This window comes from Herpailurus yagouaroundi, unplaced genomic scaffold (genome assembly GCF_014898765.1).
Source record: "Herpailurus yagouaroundi ecotype Mexico unplaced genomic scaffold, PumYag 189, whole genome shotgun sequence".
Lineage (NCBI taxonomy): Eukaryota > Metazoa > Chordata > Mammalia > Carnivora > Felidae > Herpailurus > Herpailurus yagouaroundi.
The window spans coordinates 17029935-17048858 of record NW_024412420.1 but is presented as its reverse complement, the minus strand read 5'-3'; the positions used below and the strand labels follow the sequence as shown (position 1 = coordinate 17048858).

The 18924-nt window shown below is 49.0% G+C and overlaps 1 long non-coding RNA gene across 1 annotated transcript; it reads right to left on the bottom strand.

The window, feature by feature from the left end:
- Positions 1–17952: 17952 nt before the first annotated feature.
- LOC121045158 (uncharacterized) lies at positions 17953–18510 on the bottom strand. The gene is made up of 2 exons (XR_005797616.1): positions 18288–18510; positions 17953–18024 (listed from the first exon to the last, which is right to left on the bottom strand). It is a non-coding gene; the product is annotated as an uncharacterized LOC121045158 (long non-coding RNA).
- Between the last annotated feature and the right edge of the window lie 414 nt (positions 18511–18924).

The following is an 18924-nucleotide window of genomic DNA, read 5'->3' as shown; positions in this document are numbered from 1 at the left end:
GTGACCTGGCTGAAGTCGGACGCTTAACCGACTGCGCCAGGTCACCATCTCGCGGTCCGTGAGTTCGAGCCCCGCGTCAGGCCCTGGGCTGATGGCTCAGAGCCTGGAGCCTGTTTCCGATTCTGTGTCTCCCTCTCTCTCTGCCCCTCCCCCGTTCATGCTCTGTCTCTCTCTGTCCCAAAAATAAATAAACGTTAAAAAAAAAATTAAAAAAAAAAAAAAAAGAAAAGAAAAATCTCTCTATTAGGGTCTGTAACCTAGGACACACATTGTTACAAATATGATCCCGTCTTGGAAGTGGAAGAGGACTACCATTTCCAAGCTCCTACCATGGGCCAGTTTCCGACGGTAAATAGGTTACACACATATTCTTTTGTTTGATCCTGAAAACAGTGCTCTAAGGAAGATATAATTGGCCTTTGTTGTACAGATGAGGAGACTATGGCCCCGAGAGGTCAAGTGACTTGCCCAAAGTCACATAGCTAGAAAAAGATGACCCCGAAACTCAGAGAAAGATCACCAGACTCCAAAGCTCTGGTTGCCTCCCCAGAAATGGCAGCTGTTTTTTCTCAGATATTTCAGAATACATCTTCACAGTCCTCTCAAGTTGGGAGCACGGTCTCCAAGGAACACCCTGCCCTGCTCGTAAAATGGGAATCGCTGAGACCTCACCCAAGGCTCTGGGCTCACCAGGCTGACTTGGGGCACATCAGAAGCTTTCGGAATGTTCCCTATGATGCCAAAGAGAAACCCCACATCCTAGAGAAGGCATGAACCCGTGACTCAGCCAGGACATCTTGCACGATCCCCAGCAAATGTAACCACCTCCACCCCCGTAACAGCTGATACCCCACAAACAACGTGGGTATCATCAGGAGAGGCGGAAGGAGAGCCGCAGGGATGATCTTTACCCCAGGCTGGAGATATCCGTCCGTAATTGTCTCATCTTGTAATCTTATCTTATTCTTACGGGCTGTTATTAACACCCACCCACAGGCCCCGGAAATGTCCCAAATGGACCAAGACACTGCCAGTACCTCCCCTAGAGCCCACCAACACCAAGATGGCATAAATACTACAGCTCCATGACTCTACCCCTTCCAAAAGAAACCTGTAAAACTCAAAGATGAAACAATAGCAATAACAATGTTAATAACATAAAGTATGCGTGCAGTCAACTGGACGCAGAGCTAACCAGGAAAAGGCTCCGTCAGAAGACAAATGGGAAAAGGCAGAGCACAGCAAGGTCTCGCTCCCTGCAACCTTCTGCCCCTACGCCTGTCCCTGTGCAGCTCACCCCAGTTCCAAGGAAGCATGCCCTCCTTTAAACTTCCTCTGCCACTCTCACATTTGTTCACAGTACGGCAGCGCATCCAGATGTCCTTTATCTAAGACGTTGTCACTGTCCATTGAGCGTGATACGATGGTGATGCTCCGTGACAGCCGCTATCATTCCATGACACATGCTCGGCCACTGCACACGACACGGGGTACACAGCTTGGCACTAGCTGTGTAGACGGGCAGGGGACCTGGGAAAACTGTGCAGCATCCCCGGAAAGCACATGCCACTCTGAGAGCTTACCCTCCTGCCCTGGGTTTTCCCGTGAAACCCACCAGCCCGCTACACCGGCCCTTAGCCCCTGCCCTACTCGATCACAGGCAGCTTGAAGAGCCACTGAAAGCCGTGTACAAGCCAGGGGAAGGCTTTACCTTATCGCGGAACAGTTTCTTGGGGACAGCTTTCTTTACCTTGTGAACTCCAGAGGAGCGAAGCTCCACGAACTGGCGGGGTGGTGTTAGCCAGCCTGAAGCTCTGATTAACTGGCAGGGTGATAACGGTGTCAGGGTGAGGCATTGCCCTCTGGCTCCCCGCACCCAGGTCAGAGCAGCTGTTATCACTGAGGGAGCAGAGACTCCCAGCTCCTTTCCCTATAGGCCAGGTATCTATCGTCCGCAAGGGCAGCACCCAGAAGACAGAGCCTCAGACCAGCCCCACCTGCTGACCATCTAGTGGGGAACCCAGGCACCCAGAGGCCCGGTGGGACAGGCAACCGGCACAAGAACTCAGCACAGCATGGGCTCCTCAACACCGTTTGGGGAGACCCAGAGCCAAGCGAGGCTCCAGCCTCCAGAGGGTTAAAAACCCACTCTCCTCCATGGCTCCGTTCCAAAGGGTCTCCGTTAACACCAGAGGTCTCCTGATATCTCACTCACTTTAATAGATTTTTCCCATTGACGTCTCACTTTATTGACTATCATTTCCTTTTCTGCAGGGGAGCTATTTTCTGGGTCACTGATCCAACCAACTTAAAAGGGGCCGCAGTGATTAGGTTTTATTGGTGGTAACTTGCACAGAGATGAGCCGACTTGCTCCTACCTGCTAACGGCTCCTCTGTTTCCCCCTCCCAACCCCCACTCATTGTGTTGACTTATGGGAGGGACAAAGTCGGAGCATTAGGTGGGGGGCTTTATGGAGTGACAAGAAACTTCTGGCTGCACTGCCTCAAGTTCTCTGCGGCATTAGGGTAAAGGCCATTAAAACACACACACGTGCGCACACGCACACACACACACACCCCCAAGAATTACCGCTAGCAAGAGCTTGAATAAAGACAGAAGCAAATCCAGAAAGTCACCCATTCATTTACTGAGCATTTACTGAGCACCTACGACTATCATAAATAATGCCTTCGTTAACACTTGCAAGTTGCAGAACTTTTTTGGATTTATTATCTCACTTGACGCTCACAATTCTGAGCCATAAGTAGGATGATTATTATCCCTACTTCAGGGATAAAGCACCCGAGGCCAAAGAAAGTGGCCCTAAATCACACAATTAGCTAGTGGCACACTCAGAACGAAGCCTTTGGTTGTGTGACTCCAGAGTCTCCATCCTCCTATGCTAAGAACCCAAGAGGATACCAAGAGATATAAGGCAAAGTTAATATTTAATGTAAGCAAAAAAAAAAAAAATTTAATGTAAGCATAGGGGGTGGAACAGAAGCAGAATTGGAAAGGCTCCCATAGGCATCTGGTTTGACCCCCTCAACTTACAGGTGAGGGAAAGTGAGTCCCGGGGATATAAAATCATGCCCAATTCACACCATGAATTCATTCATTCATTCATTCATTCATTCATTTTCTGTGCCAGGTACTAGTATGTGTTCTCATGAGAGCTTATGTGGTAAGCAAGGACTTGAGTGCAAAGGAAGAGCCATTCGCCTGTGGGAACACTCGTTCATGTCGAGATGGCATCTGTCCAGACCGCCTTTGATCCTTCTCTCTTCTGGGTCACTGGTCTAACCTTTTCCCCTCCATAGGCCTTCCCACCCCAGCCTGTGACCATATTCGGAGCAGCCCATCTCCGGCCAGGACCCCAAAGCGCCAAGTCCCCCGGCTTGGTCTCCGTCCCACTCAAAATGCCCCTCCAGTGCCATCTTTCACTCTCAGCTTGTAATGTTCTAAAATCAGATAGACCTTGGAGCGCCCTGGTGGCTCAGCTGGTTAGGCATCCAACTTCAGCTCAGCTCATGATCGAAAGGTTCATGAGCTCAAGCCCCACATCAGTTTCCACACAGACAGGGCAGAGCCTACTTGGGTTCTCTCTCTCCCTCTCTCTCTACCCCTCCCCCACTTGCATGCATGCTCAATTAACAAACTTAAAAAAAACTTTTTTAAGTAGCGTTTCATATATACATGGAAAAAAAAAGATATTTATTTGGAATCAGACCTTGTCCGGGAGCACAGCCGCCACTATCCGGCTCCTTTCTGAAAACCAAATGCCAAGGTGTGCAGAACAAGAATCAACTGAGAGGATTCGATTCCACAGCCACGAGTTAGGGATGGGGGGCATGTATTTGTATGGGTAAATATTTAGGTGATGGCTTCAGCACATGAGGGGCGACGTGATGAGGGACTGTGACCATATTTGTGTGTCTGAGTTTGGGGCCTACGGAGTTATTCGTGTCCAGTCCCCTACTCGTGTGCTCATTCAGTCGTTCAGGAAGCTTCTATTCGCCCAGCATCTTCTCTGTGGCAAGCATTGCTCTGAGATCCGGTGATTCAGAGATGACTGAGACACAGTCCCTACCCAGGAGAAACCCATGGCGGAATGTGGGAGAAAAACACATGTGCAAAGAATTACAGCCGCATGTGGTGAGCCCCACGGTCAAGATATTTGCAGGGGAGAGGAGAAAGGGAAGCGTCTGGCAAAACGCTACGTCTGAGCAGAGTTAAGGACAAGTAAGGGTTCACCGAGTGGGCCGGGGGTGAAGGAGGTGTTCCAGGCAATAGAAAGAAACATGCAGGGGCATGGCGTGCTCTTGGAACTAGAACAGTCAAGTTCAAGGGAGGGAGAGAGGTAGGCAGGGGTGGATCATGGCGGGCGGGACTGCTTCTGAAGTCTGGGACTCGGGAGATCAGTCAGCGGGGGGACCAAGAGGGTGACATTGGGTGGAAGGACAGGCAGGAATGTCCCTCTTCAAATCTGGCCAACAAAGTGAACTCTTTTTCACAGAAAGGCCCCGAAGACAGGCCCTTATTATCCTTTTGGTGCGTGCGTCAAACTCCTTCCAGTGGAGAGAGGTTCTTGCCCAGCTTTGGCTGGAAAGCACCATTTTCGTCTTTCTTCACCCCCCTCTCCCCGCCCCCTCTCTCTCTCCTTCAGGCCCCTGTAATGCAGAATCTGTGTTTTGCTCCCTGTGAATGAGAGAATTAAACCATCTGAATTTAATAAATTAAACACATTTCTTCTCCTAGACAGGAAGCTTGGCACATTTCAGAAAGAATTCCAGCAAACCCTCCAGAAACAAATACAGAGCCTGGGATCCACCCAAATGAGCAACGGCTAAAAGGGTCGGCTGGTGACCAGAACCCATTTTTGTCCGCATAAATCTGCAACGATCGGGGGACGTGCATGACAAAAACCCATCACGGCTGTTCGCCTGGAGGAGCAGCAGCGGGTGCGTGCCCGGCACTCCCGCCAGAGAGATGAGGTTCAGCACCTCCACGCACGGCACACGCTACATGCGTGTATTCGCCCAGGCCCCCCGCTGAGTCCCAGATCCAAACGCCAAAGAGAGAGGAAAGCTTCTGGGCCCTGTTTTAAGGTGCTGCTCACACACTCACACACTGACACTCACCGTCGCACCCAACCCGCACCCACACACACATCACACATTAGAAAAAAAAAACTAGACTTACCAAAAGTTCACTGCTTTTCCTAAGATGCCTTTGGAGCTATTTTATGTACAGTTTATTGGACTAGAACAGCTACACAGAAACGTGCCCAGATCGTTAAGTGTAGGTTCGATGCCTTTTTACAAAGACCATTCTTGGATCAAGAGGCAGAACGTTTCGTGATCCCAGAGGCCCCCACATGCCTCCTTCCCGGGATAACCATTCTCCTGGCTCCTAACAGCAGGGATTAGCTTTGCCTCGTTTTGAACTTTATTTTTTCTTTCTGGTTTTGAACTTTACACAAATGCAGCCAGAAACTCACTTCGATGCCCCATAATAACATCCACATCCAGAAATGCAAAACACTGACACCGTAGGACAAAAGAAGATTAGGAAACAGGCATTAATCACTCTGTTTAGACAAAGAATAAGGAAAGGCTTTGAAGAGTAAAAATGCAATCTACTGATGCAAGGGGTTCTCTGATCCATCAGGCGAAACTAAAGTCAGACTGGCTGCAGGACGGCAGGACGTGAGCCCTAGAACAGAGGATATGAGGTATAACCAGACCTATCCCTCCTGGCATATTTTTCAAAGTGGATTGAAACCACCATACTGAATACAGACTCAGGAGATCTGGGCCAGAGAGTCCCAGCTCTGCCCCAAACTCTCTGGTGACCCATTTTGTCTCTCTGAACCTCTGCTCTCTCACCTGTACAGTAGGGGGTGAGAATAATCATTAAACTTCCTTGAGCACTTGCTGTATGCCAAGCACTGCTCCAACCTACTTAATCCTCTAGAACCAGGGGTCAGCAAACTGTGGCCCGTGGGTCAAATCTGGCCCCTCACCTGTTGGTAAATAAATAGCCTGCAAACTAAGAAAGATTCTCGCATTTTTAAATGGCGAAGATATTAAAAGGATGATATTTCATGACACATGAAAACGATGATATTCAAATTTCAGCGCCCGGGACGCCTGGGTGGCTCAGTCGGTTAAGTGTCCGACTTCGGCTCAGGTCATGATCTTGTGGTCTGTGAGTTTGAGCCCCGAATCAGGCTCTCTGCTGTCAGCCCAGAGACAGATCCTCTGTCCCCCCTTCTCTCTGCCCCTCCTCCACTCATGCTCTCTCTCAAAAATAAACTTAAAAAAATCTTTTTTAAATTTCAGTGTCCGTAAATAAAGTTTTATTGGAACACAGCCATGCACATTCATTTCGGTTTATGACAGTTTCCAGAGCAGCTGTAACAAAGACCTTACGGCCCACAAAGCTGAAAATATTTACTAACTGGCTCTAAACACTCAAAGGTTGCTGATTCCTACCTCAAACCACCCTCCCCGTGGGCACTTTTTTTTTTTTTTTTTTTTTTTACATCCCCACGTAACAAATACGGAAGCTGAGATCCAGAAAGGTTAAGAAAACTACCAGGGGGGCCCAGCTGGGAGTAGGAGGTCTGAGCTAAGTGAGGGCACCTGTATCCAATCCACCCACTCCAATGAGCTGCCCGCCATATGTGAGGCCCTCTAAGCAGTGGGTGTGATGGCATTGCTTGGCAAACTGCAGAGAAGGATAAAAACGATAGGTGCCTCCCTAACCCGGCGGTCATCAGTGACTGATTCTACACCACCTCTCAGATTAAAAGGCCCCAATACCTTACACATACCTTATCCAGCCCAAAGATCTTCTGATTTAAACTAGCAATTTTCAGGGGCACCTGAGTGGCTCAATCGGTTAAGCATCTGACTTCGGCTCAAGTCATGATCTCACGGTTTGTGACTTTGTGCCCCACGTCAGGCTCTCTGCTGATAGCTCGGAGCCTGGAGCCCACTTTAGGTTCCGTGTCTCCCTCTCTCTGCCCCTCCCATACTCACATGTTCTCTCTCTCTCTCTCTCTGTCTCTCAAAAAATAAATACATGTTTAAAACAAATTTTTTTAACTAGTGATTTTTCAGGGACCCTGGATGGCTCAGTGGGTGAAGCATCTGACTTGGTTTCAGCTCAGGCCATGATCTCATTGTTCATGGGTATGGGTTCAAGCCCCGTATTGGCTCTGCACTTGGGATTCTCTGTCTCCCCCTCTCTCTGCCCCTCCCCTGCTTGTAGTGATTTTCCACAAACTTTTACTTCAGAGGCAGAGGGTTGGCTTAACCATACTCTGTTCATAGCCTGTTATAATTCATATTTGCAGAGTCGTGTGCTTGGCTTCATTCATTCATTCATTCATTCTCTTTCATTCTCTTTCATTCCCAAGCCTATGTCCATATGATAGGATCTATCATTCTGTTTGCTGAGTTCTTGCAGAATGGGTAGTGTTATTTTATATGTATGTGGCTTTTTATTTACTTAAATGGTATCGTGTCATTTCTTCTTGTGCCCTACTTTTCCCCTTGGCAACATTTTTGCCCTGGACCCTCCTATTGAGGTACAACACGCACACAACAGTAAGATGTGAACTGTACCCTGGTCTTAAGTATAAAACTCGATTTTTTATCCATAAATCTCCCTGAGTAATCACCATCACCATCACAAGAGGACATGTTTCCAGCCCCCTAAAAGATTCCCTCAGGCCCCTGCCCGTCTAGGGTCTATTCCCTTCCCCCATCTGCTGCCAGAGGTAACCACTCTTCCAGCTTCAACTTGTTCTTGAACTTCATCTGCGTGGAATCAGATGGTAGTTCTCCTTTCATGTGCTGCTTCTTTCACTCGGCTTGTCTGGGAGATCCGTACATATGGTGTGGGTAGTAGTAGTTTGCTCTTGGGAACTGCTGGGTAGCAGGAAGTTTTTAAGATCCAGCCACGCGGCTCTGTGTACATCCAGCTGTTACTTTTCGCTGCCGCTCCACGGCACATCCACCCCATTTTACCTTTCCAGCCTTCCAGCAAGGGACACAGGGGATGTGCCTCGGCGACCACCCTCATCCACTTCCCTTTACGGAGCTGTGTGTGCATTTCACTGGGATGAATACCTAGGAGCAGAATTGCTGGGGGACAGGGTCAGGCTGAAACTGACAGGTTCAACCGAAGCAGGATCTGGGTGGGAGAAGGCAGAGCTGCTCTGCTGGTCTTCCCCTGACCCCATTCTCCCCTCCCCCTTCCTGTCTAGAAAACCTTTCAGCTCCTCCTCTGTGTCCTCTTGCAGGACCCCGCTAAGCGCCTTGCTTCCTGAATGTCTCTGCCTCCGTGGCAGCCGCGCCTCCTCCTGCATTATAACAAGACGATAATCAATGAACTGCTAACTCTATTGCAATAAAGGAGCGAGCCCAACCTTATATAATTCTTTTTAATTGTTTTCTCACATTACAAGGGTTTTTTTTTTTTTTTGCTAAACTTATTCCGCCATAAGTTATGTCGTTTAATTTCTCAAAGTGCTAATAATTTAATTGCTTCCTTCCTGCGCACAAAGTGCCTGTACTGTCCTCCCTCCCCAGCGCAGAGATTATAAAACGGAGTTGGCAGGAATACCTAAGAGGGGAGTCTTTTTGGCGGCAGGATTTGATGGGAAGCAGCTTTCTCAGAAGTCAGTGTGTGGGACTGGGAACCTGGCTTCGGACTTCAAAGGGGCATGGGGCCAGCCAAGCCTGCCTGCTCGCTGCTAGCTCGAGGGGGTTTGTGATAATCACAGGGGAGGGGAGAGGGGAAGAGCTGAGATTAGAGGGGCAGGATGAGGTAAGGGAGCCCTGAACAACACAGTGTTCCGGGTTCAGAAAGGCTGTCAGGGAGGCTGGAATCCATTTCCAGCAGGAAGGATTTAGATCAGATCCGACACATTCTTGACAGCCAGGACTCTGAGGAGCTGCCTGGACCAGGGCAGCGTGGGGAGGTGGCATCTACTAAGAGGAACTAGCATTTATGGAACCCCTCACTGGCAGCCTGACACTGTATTCCCCTAGGTCACCGCATTTTGTCTTGACACCCCACTCTCTGAGGTAGATACTCGTAGTAGCCACTCTTTGACAGATGAGGAAACTGAGGCAAAGAGACGTTTGTTTTCTCGGGTCCTCATAGCTTGCTGGTGGCAGAGCAAGGAGAGTCAGCCTCCAAAGTCCACGCTTTCATCAGCCACGTGGTAATGCCTCCACCATCTGTCTGAGTGGAATGATGAAGTCACAGCTTCTGTGGCAAGATGGGGGGAGGTAGGGGGCCTCGGAGGGCAGGACTAGGGATGAGCTCCAAGGCCGCGCTCTCCCCCCGCCCCTCTTGCCCAAAGTCTGATCCTCAGAATTGCTTTAACAGCCCCCCACCTCCACACCCTCACTGTCAATGACTCCACATTACCTGCAGGATACAAGGTCCTTAACGAGGTCTCCTCTATAGAATGTTCACACTCCCCAGCCCCACTTTTAATGCCCCAAACTCCATTTCCCTGGGACCCATCTTTCCTTTTGGGCTTCTGCGCCTTTATAAATGCTGCTTCTTCAACCTGGACCTATCTTCCCTCTCCTACGGACGAAATTTCACAAGGTCCGGCTCAAATGCTGTCCCCATCCCCCCCCCCCCTCCTTCCCCAAACCTCCTGGGACACTTGGAGCACACCTCTCTGGGAAGGACACCTGGTCGCCTGTACTACCGGCATGAGCTTGCTCAGTTGTCTCCTCCGGTTACTTACTAGCTCTGTGCCTCCAGGAAACACCTCTCTGATCCTCGCCTGTGCGGTGTGGAACGAGTAACACACATGAGACGTTTAGCCAGGTACTGGGTGAGCACCGAAAGAAAGGTTCGCTGTTATTTTTGGCTGTCGTGGACTATTGTGTTCCCTTCTCCTTATGTAGTAGTTGCTTAATAAGGAAATAAAATGGGTAAAATAGCTAATCAATTAATTACCTCCCACCTCCTCCCTCCTCCAGTCCCAGAAATGATGCTGTGCATCCAAGTTTGGGACCCCAAATGTAGCATCTCTTTTGTTGTTTCCGCTAGCTGTGTACTTCCTCTGGAAAGCACGGCTTTCAGGGTTCCACATAAATGAATACCTTGTCCCCAGTACCCCTCCTCTCCACAAAGCGGGCAGCAGAGGGCATCCTGAACCAGCAACCACAGGCATGGACCGTTGTCCAGAATGTCCTGCCTCCAGATTTGGAGAACCCAGATCTTTGCCCCCACAGGGCCGTCCCTCTTGTTTTTTCTATTCTTTCTCTGACTCTGGTTACAATCTCTATTATCTGAAACCAATTGAGCGCTTAATCAGGACTCTGCCCCCTTGCCCCGCTCCTCAGGATGGGGGTGTCTGGGACAAGTTACACATCTCCTGTTCTCAGTCTGTTGAGTCCATTCACACAAGGGAAAGAGCACTAGACAGAATCAGAGATGTTCTGGCTCCATCATTCCTGGCTGTGTGACCTTGAGCAAGTCACTTGACCTCTCTGAATCCCCAGGTTGCAGTGTGATACTGTAGGGAGATGGGTGAGACTCAGCAGTGCAAAGCCAGCCAGAGGTTAGCCTGATGGGCCCCCTTCCCTGCCTGCCCTGGGAGACTGGGTGAGGCAGGATCAGAGCTAAATGCCTTGGGGTCTCCAGAGTTCGAGATCCTGAGGGGACCAGGGAAGAGGGGTGGGATACAGAGCCACCCGCATGACCCTGGCCGTGGAAAGGTGGGGAACTCGGAGGGCATGGGCAGACGCCCTCCTGCCAGGGGGACCTCTGTGACAAGGCACTCTCAGTGGGGCTCTGGGCTGCCATTTCCCCTTCACAAGCCGTTGCTGGAATCGGGTTTGAACAAGAGGCACAACTTGCTTCCCCAGCACTGTCTGAGCAGAGCAAGTAGGCTTTGCAACTCCTAGAGAGGGAACGGGAGGGACCCAGCCTCTCAAGTCCCCCTTGTGTGTGTCAGGACGGACACACACATATCGGTGTGACCGTAAACTCTCCATCCTCGGCAGAGAGCAGCAGAGAACAAATGAGAGCCCGACACCCCACAACGTGGGTGTGAGGGGCCCAGTGTGGAAGGACCTCCAGGAAGAGCCAGTGTTGAGCAGGGGGCTCAGAACCTCTTTGGGCTAGAATTGGGGACGCCCCCTCCGGGAGTGGCTCCCCACCCTCGTGTTGGCATATACCCTGCCCGGGCTGCCTCGGTGCCTCAAACTTGAGACTTGAGTTATGAAAAATGTTATTATTATAACATTGCTCTGCCACTCCCCGCCCACCTCCCCGACCAGACAGGAAGTCTCTGGCAGGTAGAGGCCTGTTTTACGTCTCCAGGGACAAACCCCTTCCCCCAGCACCCACTCACTTCTTCATTCACAAATATTTATTGGCTTCCGAAATCCGACAAGCCTGGGTTTATAGGCTGGCTCTGCCCCTTCCCAGCTGGGTGACCTCAGGCAAATTCCCTCTCCTCACCGAACCTGTGCGCTCCCACTTATATGTAATTAGGGGATAATGACAGACACTCCTGCCCCCCACCCATAGAGTGTTTGAGAGGATTAAATTATTCTATGCAGGTTTAGAATAATGTCTGGCACCTAGTAAGCTCTCAGTAAACGTTAGCTGTTTCTATTTTACGTACAACACTCTCCCCATAGCGGAGAATGTCAGTCTTCCCTGCCAGAGGGCAAACTCAACCCCCAGAAGGAACTCCATGAATGTGTGTTGAATGAATGAATGAATGAACGAACGAACGAATGAACGAGGGAGTACAAGGCTGGCACTATGAGTATGAGCTTTCAAGAGTTGTTGGGGCGCCTGGGTGGCGCAGTCGGTTAAGCGTCCGACTTCAGCCAGGTCACGATCTCGCGGTCCGGGAGTTCGAGCCCCGCGTCAGGCTCTGGGCTGATGGCTCAGAGCCTGGAGCCTGTTTCCGATTCTGTGTCTCCCTCTCTCTCTGCCCCTCCCCCGTTCATGCTCTGTCTCTCTCTGTCCCAAAAATAAATAAACGTTGAAAAAAAAATTTTTTTTTTAAAAAAAGAAAAGAGTTGTTGCCAGTGCTGCTCAAGATGGTCTCCTGGGGTGGACCACAACAGTGACCATTCCCTACTTGGTCCCCAGGAAGTGCCACTCAGGCATCTTCTGCTCATCTCTCTGACTCTTGGCTGTTTTTTTTTTTAATTAACTAATTTTTAAATTTACACCCAAATTAGTTAGCGTCTAGTGCAACAATGATTTCAGGAGTAGATTCCTTAATGCCCCTTGCCCATTTAGCCCATCCGCCCTCCCACACCCCCTCCAGTAACCCTCTGTTTGTTCTCTAAATTTATGAGTCTCTTCTGTTTTGCCCCCCTCCCTGTTTTTAGATTATTTTTGTTTCCCTTCCCTTATGTTCATCTGTTTTGTATCTTAAAGTCCTCAGACGAGTGAAGTCATACGATATTTGTGTCTCTCTGACCAATTTCACTTAGCATAATACCCTTCAGTTCCATCCACGTAGCTGCAAATGGCAAGATTTCATTCTTTTTGATTGCCAAGTAATACTCCATTGTATAGGTATACCCCGTCTTCGTTATCCATTCATCCATCGATGGACATTTGGGCTCTTTCCATACTTTGGCTATCGTTGATAGTGCTGCTGTAAACATTGGGGTGCATGTGTCCCTTCGAAACAGCACACCTGTATCCCTTGGATAAATGCCTAGTAGTGCAATTGCTGGGTCGTAGGGTGGTTCTATTTTTAATTTTTTGAGGAACCTCTATACTGTTTTCCAGAGTGGCTGCACCAGCTTGCATTCCCACCAGCAGTGCAAAAGAGTTCCTCTTTCTCCGCATCCTCGCCAACATCTGTCTTGCCTGAGTTGTTAATTTTAGCCATTCTGACAGGTGTGAGGTGGTATCTCATGGTGATTTTGATTTGTATTTCCCTGGGGATGAGTGATGTTGAGCATTTTTTCATGTGTCGTTTGGCCATGCATGTCTTTTGCCCATTTCTTCACTGGATTATTTGTTTTTTGGATGTTGAGTTTGATAAGTTATTTACAGATTTTGGATCCTAACCCTTTATCCGATGTGTCATTTGCAAATATCTTCTCCCATTCTGTTGGTTGCCTTTTAGTTTTGCTGATTGTTTCCTTCTTGGCTGTTCTTTAAGGCAAGTTTCCTAAGTGTCTCCAGCTGCCTGGCCTCCCCAGTGAGGGTGCAGGAATTAGGAGGGGAGCACTGTCCCCTTGAACCCCTTCTTTCTAGGTGGTGGAGGGCTGGCCGGGGGCTGACTCCAGTGACACGGTGGCTGAGCTGTCACTTTGCATCCTGTGGACTCAGGACCCGGTGTGTGGTGATGGGCAGGGTTCTTCCCTGATGATTCTGATTTGCTTCCCCATCTCATCCTTAAGTCAGGCTTCAGGAAAGTAAGAGCATGGTGTATTTGGAGCCCGTTCTTCCCCTCCTGCAGGTTCCTCACTCCTCTGTACCCCAGAGGGCCCTGGGAAGAAGCTTGGAACTAGAGCCAGATGGCCAAGCCACATAGAAGAAAAGCCCCTGCCCCTTTGTCACCTAACTCTCCACCCCACCCTCCAGCTTTCCTGACCTGGGGAAGATACACCTGCAAGGGTCCTTCCCGGGCAGGCAGGGTTCCTGCTGGCAAGATGGGTCATGGCTGTCTCTGCCCTTGACTTGCCCAGAGATACTCGGCCCCCTCTGTTGGGCTGCCCAACCTCCAACATGGACTCCTACTCTCTGTGAATTATGTCCAGAGACAAAGCTCGGCAAACTTTTTCGATCAAAGGACAGAGGATAAATAACGTAGGCTTTGAGAGTCAGACACACTGTCCTGCAATACTCAACTCCTCTGTTGCAGCACAAAAGCAACCAGGCAGCATGTAACCCGGTAAGTGTGACTGTGTCCCAATGAAACTACTTAGAGTCACTAAAATTTGAATTTCTTATCTTTTGCATGTCCTAAATGTTGTTTTTCTTTAGCTGCTTTCTAGTCATTGAAAAAAGGTGAGGGGACGCCTGGGTGGCCCAGTCGGTGAAGCGTCTGACACTTGGTTTCGGCTCAGGGCATGATCTCACGGTTCATGAGTTCAAGCCCCGAACTAGGCTCTGCACTGACAGTGCGGAGCCTGCTTAGGATTCTCTCTCTCTCCCTCTCTCTGTGCCCCTCCGACTTGCTGTCTCTGTCTGTCTCAAATGAGTAAGTAAACTTTTAAAAACTTAAAATATTAAAAGAAAAGAAAAGAAAAAAGGTGAGAACCCTTCATAGCTTGCAGACCACACAAAAACAGGCACTGGGCCCGATGTAGCCCACAGGCCATAGTTTCCCAAGCCTCCCCTCAGAGACTCCGGTCCTTCCATATCTCTCCAGCGAGCATCCCCTGGCCACAAACTCACTTCCGGGGGCCGCACAAAGCAGCGTCAGCAGGCCCTTTGCAAAGCGCTCACTATTCCAGGGACTGGACGGGGCACCACACAGGGGTACAGAAAAGGAGTGGGGCACCCAGCCCGCCCCTCAGGAACTTCTAATCCAATGGGGGTGTCCAAGACAAGTCCAAGGAGGAGTCTAACACAGATGGATAAAGATCAGGGTCATGAGAGAGAACTTACCTTATCCAGTGAACAAGCAAGTTCTGGCAACGTGCTTGGAAAAGTTGAGGGAAAATAACCAGCTCTCTGGGAGAAGAAATGTACCAGGAAAGACCTCATGGAGGAAATGACTTTGGAGATGGACTGGAGAACAGACACTCCAGGAATGAAGAGGTCACCTCCACACAAAGGGCACCCTTTGGCTTTTGCACAAAAACACTGAGAATGTGTAGCCACGCCTCATACCCATAATGCCATCACTGGACGGTGGGCTACTTGGGGCAGGGGTGGGGGCCTCACTCATTTCTTAGCCTCTGGATCCCCCCAAAAATGTGTTTCGTTTGTCTGTTTTTTATTTTGTAGTAATTCTTGCTCCCAAAGAAAGGAATCTCTCTCTCTCTTTTTTTAAGTTATTTATTTATTTATTTATTTATTTATTTAGAGAAGGGGAGAGAGAGTGCGTGCAGGGCAGGGGCAGAGAGAGAGAGTCCCAAGCAGGCTCCACACTGTCAGTGCAGAGCCTGATGCAGGGCTCGATCCCACAAACCATGGGATCATGACCTGAGCTGAGACCAAGAGTCGGATACTTAACCGACCGAGCCACCCAGGCGCCCCTCCAAGAACATGTTCTTCGTACAAAGTGTGTTTTAGTAAATGTCTGCTGAGATTGAAAGGAGGGTGGGGACGGGAGAGCGGATGACAAAGATTTGATGGAAATTGAACCAACTAGACTGTGTTGTTCCCTCCATTATCTCCAACTCCCCAGGTTCCAGAAAGGCCTTCCCCAGGAATGTGCCAGCTGTCTTGGGCACAACCTAAGAGGCTCTTAGAGGGGGGCTCCTCATTCTGGGAGAGTTACTGCAGCCTTCTGACTTCTTGAAAACAAGAAGGGAAGCAGCAACTACTATTGCCCGTGTGTGTCCACACACACACACACACACACACACACATCGACCCACAAACCCCCCCCCTTCTCTGACAGCCACCTCCTGCCTCTTAACTGGACAGCCCACTTCTCTGCCCAAAAAAATGTGAAGTCTCTGAGACATCCCAACAGCCACAGCAGACTGGGCTCTAGAGGCCTCAAAGCCAACTCCCCTAGGATCCGCAGGAGCCTGATCACCAATACCCAGTGAATGAGATGGGTCACTCCCTTGAAGCTGGCAAACCAGAACCATGGCTGACAGCTACTGATGCATGCCCAAGGTAGCAGCACGCAGGAGAAGTGGGAGGGATAGTCGGGACAGATTGAAAAGAGCCCTTACCACCACCCCCACACCACTGGTTTTCTCCTCCTCACCCTGGTTGCCAGGGCTGACTGACCTCCCCAAAGGAATTCTCAGGGGACTGGGACTCCACCCCTCCCACCACCCACCGTCAGTGCCCTTGACCCCAAAGCTAGCCCACCACCCACCACTGCCCACAGGATGTGCTGCCTATCCAACGTCAGTCCGTACACTGAGAGCCTGAAGAGGAGGAGGCAATGAAGTGAGGGTGTAGGAAAAGGGACGGCCACGTGTGCACATGCACGCATGCACATATGTGCACAAACATACAAAGAGAGACTGGGAAATGGCTTGTCCTGTTAACTTGGCATTTACTACACATTATCTCCAGGGCTTTCCCTCCTATAAGGTCATTGACATCAAGAGCCAAGGGAGATCTTATTATCCCCATTGTACAGATGAGGATACTGAGGTTCAAAGAGATTACTTGATGGGAATGCAAACTGGTGCAACCACTCTGGAAAACAGAATGGAGATTCCTCAAAAAACTAAAAAGAGAACTACCCTACGACCCAGCAATTGCACTACTAGGTATTTATCCAAGGGATACAGGTGGGCTGTTTCAAAGGGACACATGCTCCCCAATGTTTATAGCAGTGCTATCGACCATAGCCAAAGTATGGAAAGAGCCCAAATGTCCAACAACAGATGAATGCATAAAGAAGATGTGGTATATATATATATATATATATATATATATATAATAGAGTATTATTCGGCAATCAAAAAGAACGAAATCTTGCCATTTGCAACTACGTGGATGGAACTGGAGGGTATTATGCTAAGCGAAATTAGAGAGACACAAATAACATATGACTTCACTCATCTGAGGACTTTAAAATACAAAACAGATGAACATAAGGGAAGGGAAGCAAAACTAATATAAAAACAGGGAGGCGGACAAAACATAAAAGACTCTTAAACATAGAGAACAAACAGAGGGTTACTGGAGGGGTTGAGGGAGGGAGATGGGCTAAATGGGTAAGGGGCATTAAGGAATCTCCTGAAATCATTGTTGCACCATATGCTAACTAACCTGGATGTAAATTATAAAAAATAAATAAATTATAGACAGAAACAAAGAGATTACTTGACTCACCCAGATCACAAAGCCAATCAGAGGCACAACCAGAATCTGGATCTAGGCCTACTTCCCAACCCATGCCGCTAACCCGAGTCAGTCTATGATTGTGCCTAGGGCTCCAGCAAAACAGAGGTGCCACATCTTTTTTTCTTTTAAATGCTTTGGTATTGGTGGTCAGGATAAAAATTGAGGCGCCTGGGTGGCTCAGTTTGGTTGAGCGTCCGACTTCAGCTCAGGTCATGATTTCGTGGTCTGTGAGTTCGAGCCCCATGTCAGGCTCTGTGCTGACAGCTCAGAGCCTGGAGCCTGCTTCGGATACCATGTCTCCCTCTCTCTCTGCCCCTCCCCTGCTCACATTCCATCTCTCTCCCGCTATCAAAAATAAACACTAAAAAAAAAATAGAAAGATAAAAATCAAATCGTGTCTGGACTTCCTCTAAGTTATTCAATGGTTTCTATTGTTTGCATTTTTAATTGTGTGGCATGGGACAAGGGGCACAACCGTTGTATCTTAACAATACACAGAACAACCTCCAGAAGTTCTGGTCCTGATGCATAAATTGTTTCTACTACAGAACTAGTAGTTCTACTAGAACAATTGCTTCTCTGGTTGTGCCAGACTCTGTCGGGATGAAGTGTCTTTGCTGGTGATACACTCAGGCCTCCATGCTCACAATTCCACACCATTTGTGTAAACAAAGGAGAGGAGATTAATGTATGTGTGTGAGGTCTGTATTTGCTGCTGCTGTGTGTGTGTGTGTGTGTGTGTGTGTGTGTATACACATGCATGGTCCAGGTCACCAAGAACACACAAGAAAGTGAACATCTTGGATGCCCCTAGGAAGGCAAAATGGGTTGCCAGGACAGAGATGATAAAATCCCACCGGAGAATATTACATGACTTGGGGATTTTGTACCATATGGATGTCTTACCTATTCAAAGAAAGAAAGAAACGCCTTACAACATTTACCACCTCGTTTTAAGCAAAAACAACAGAATTCAGTAGCTTCTGTTTCCAACTCTGAAGACGTACCTGGGACAAAAAACAAAAACAAAAACAAGGGTCTGGTCACTGCCTTGTAGTAATGCAGACAGAAAAATACAGAGAACCAAATACAATTTAAAACATCACCAAATGAGATCCATGCAGAGTGAGGAAGTCAGGAAAGTGAGAGGGAGGGAAGTGGGCAGAGAAGAGAACTGGTACCAACTAGGGAGGCAGGGGAAGGGGCGCCAGAGGCCAAGCCCCTCCCAGCAGGAGTTTGCATGGAGGGTTGGGGGGTTGGGGGGAGAGACGTTTAAAGCGAGGAGCCCAGCCGGTGATTCCTGAAATACACCAGTAAATCCAAACAGAAGAAGGAGGTGGAGCCACGGAAAACCAGCCCCTCACACATCACTGGAACTTCAGGGGACCCTTCGCCAATCTGGGACTCGGTTTCTTTGTCTATAAAATGAAGGGTTTGGCCCAGAAAGATCTCCAGGTGCCTCACAGCTCTAATATTCTCTGATTTGATGGCTGCAGCCTCTGGAAACACGCATAAAATAGATTAGTTTTAAGCAGTAGTAAAAACAAAACTGAAGATCAGATTTATCATTTTAATTAAATATACTTTACATTCTCAATTTCTAGGGAGCAAAATGCTACCCCCCCCCCCATCAGTTTTCCCTTTGTGGGAGACATTCATGTCTGATGCACAATTTAAGAAAATGCCGAAGCACCCCCTAAGAAGATCCGCAATTAACAAGACCCTAACAAGTATTTCTTATCAGGAGAGTGGGACTTGTGGGGGGCGGGGGAGAACATAAAAAGGAAATGTCAAGGGGGGGGGGTCAGATGGGGTCAGGGTGTGGAGCACTAGGGATCCGCTGCTAAGAACAACTTGCTTTTGTCTCCTGTCTGCTCTCTACTCCCAGACGCGGCAGCCACCCCTGG